This window comes from Cyprinodon variegatus, unplaced genomic scaffold, assembly GCF_000732505.1.
Source record: "Cyprinodon variegatus isolate N-32 unplaced genomic scaffold, C_variegatus-1.0 Scaffold11, whole genome shotgun sequence".
NCBI lineage: Eukaryota > Metazoa > Chordata > Actinopteri > Cyprinodontiformes > Cyprinodontidae > Cyprinodon > Cyprinodon variegatus.
In genome coordinates, this window is record NW_015150464.1 from 1,099,688 (window position 1) to 1,102,671 (window position 2,984).

Consider the following 2,984-nt stretch of genomic DNA (forward strand, 5'->3'; position numbering starts at 1 on the left):
AAAGTCAGAATTCTGACTTTTTTCCCATACTATACTGAAATAAAATTAAAAAAATCAGTAAATTCTTTTTCCAGTGGCCCTAATCCTCTTCCGTACCTCTCTAATGTAGAAATTTGTATTTTTTTTAATAGAGTAAACACTTAAACTACAACCTTTTTAAGCCCCCACGTCTGCTTCCTAAACTACTTCAACTTTTGAAGTAACCCACTCCATTTCTGCTCACACGTTTACAGGACCAACGTTGCTTTGATAACGATTTAAAGTGTTTTTTTTCTTCTACAACTGCCTCTGTCTGCAATGTTAGCAGTAACTTGTTAGCATTAGCATCCCTAACTCTGGTTAACTCCTTGTCGTCCCATTCATCCAGCTCCACTCTAATATGGATGTTGTAGAAATGAACCAAATGTTCCTGTGGATCCCAAAGCATGGATATTACGCTCCTCTGCATAAATGTACCCAGATAGGCAGAGACGCTCTCTACCAAGTTTTCTTAGGTAATAGAAGTGTTGAGTATCCTTTAGGCAATAGAGACTAGTGAGAGTATACTGGTTGTTAATATGTACAGTGAGTAGTACAGGTTTTCTCTTCTGCTTTCTTTTCTTTCACCATCAGAGGTTCGGGTCTGACCGGACTGTAGCGCGTTAGAATTTCAGCATATATGCAGTTATTCAGTCAACACTGACGCTTTTATGCACTCCACCCTCCAAAAAACAAAACAAAAAAAAGTTATTTTTTGCCTTAACGGGGAACTTAAGATGTGGGGTTTCATGTTCAGGTATTTAATGCCGAATCTACCTTTTTTTAAGTTCGTTCTTATGTTACGTTTTGTGCACTGCTGGAAATGCGTCCTGGGTTTCTCTGCGTTTCTTTTTTTTTTATTTTCTGTTGTGCAAAATGAATGACATGTGATGTGCTGCTGCTTTAGATCCCTGGACGCGTTTGGACGTAATGAGGCTGTCATTTTTGTTTTAATACACGTTTAACCTCAATTTTTTTTTTCTCCAAATCCGTTTTGTTAGATGTCATCTGTAGAATGTTTAGAGGCACCAGTAACCAAAAACCCTCGTCTGCTTCTCCTTTTAGTGTTTGAGGTCAAAGGTCATATTCACTCCTCTTCCTCACCAGCAGCTATAACCGGGCAGACTTGTTTATTTATCTGATTTAAAGTAAATCAAGTGAGACTTTATCTTGGCTGCTTTAAGTTGCCACAATTCATTAAATCATAACAAATATTTAGTCATGAAAATTCAAATAAAACTGCAATCATGAAAAATCATATTTATTTATATGTGAAGGAAATTATATATTTTATTTAGTATAAAAGAAAATGCACATTCAGGTTTAATTATACATTTAATTGGCCCATTTTGTTGCAGTTTTATTTGAACCATCATATATTTTAATAAATGGCTGATTTGTTGGATTGTGGATCTACGTGGTGCTGCCAACGCTTCAGGGTGATTTGCTGCAGAGCAAAGCTTCATGCTGAGGGTTTAAGGTGCGTTTGAACTTGAACACTGGAGCTGTTCTCAAGCTGAACATGTTTTATTGCATTAAGCTTCTAATGAGCAGGAGAAAGCTCAACATTCCTTATTAACCAGAGTGTCGCTGTGTGCTTTTTTTTATTATTATTAATATGCAATAGCTGACAGTTATATTTGATCAGACGTGTGCTGGGTGAGAGATTTCTCCTATTTTCACACCAAGTGCATTTGCATCCACCTCCTCGTTTAGCCCTGTCTGTCCTTTTCATCTTTCAATTCGGACCGAAGATCATGACGTTAACGTGCGACTAGATATCAAGTGTTTTATTTGCACTTATGAAGCACATTCTCCGAGCACCGGCATTCCTTTGTAGTCACGGCGTTCTTCATTAACTGACTGTTGTCATTGTTTTCCGCAGTGTACTGTAATTGTATTGTATATTAAAGTATCCTATTTATTCTTACCTTGGAGTGTGTTACTTTTAAATGTTAGTATCAGATTTCTTAGATCAGGTAACTAAAGTTTGATGATGGATTGAAGCCAACTAGAACCAACAATGAATTGATCGAAAAAGGAGGCGGCTACTAAAAATAAGATAACTGCTTGAAGGGGAGTGGCTGCCTGTACGGAAGAGGATTGGGGCCACTAAAAAAAAGTTAACAGATTTTTTAATTTTATTTCAGTTTTACATGGGGAAAAAAGTCAGAATTCTGACTTTAATCTCAAAGTTCTGACTTTATTCTCAGAACTCTGACTTTTTTATTGTCAGAATTTAGTCAGAATTCTGAGATTAAAATCAGAATTCTGACTGAATTCTGAGAATAAAAAAAGTCAGAATTCTGACTTTAATCTCAAAGTTCTGACTTTATTCTCAGAACTCTGACTTTTTTATTCTCAGAATTCAGTCAGAATTCTGAGATTAAAATCAGAATTCTGACTGAATTCTGACTTTAATCTCAAAGTTCTGACTTTAATCTCAGAATTCTGACTTTTTTATTTTCAGAATTCAGTCAGAATTCTGAGATTAAAGTCAGAATTCTGACTTTAATCTCAAAGTTCTGACTTTATTCTCAGAATTCTGACTTTTTTTATTTTCAGAATTCAGTCAGAATTCTGATTTTAATCTCAGAATTCTGACTGAATTCTGAGAATAAAAAGTCAGAATTCTGACTTTAATCTCAAAGTTCTGACTTTATTCTCAGAATTCTGACTTTTTTATTGTGAGAATTCAGTCAGAATTCTGAGATTAAAGTCAGAATTCTGACTTTAATCTCAAAGTTCTGACTTTATTCTCAGAATTCTGACTTTTTTCCCATGTTAAACTGAAATAAAATAAAAAAAAATCAGTTAACTTTTTTTTTTCAGTGGCCCTAATCCTCTTCCGTACAGCCTGCCACTCTGGGTCGCTGAACAAGACCTTTAACCCCCGATTGCTCCCTGGGCAGCCCACTGCTCCCAAATTAAAACAAATCTAGATTAATGCTCCCAATGGCAGCCCA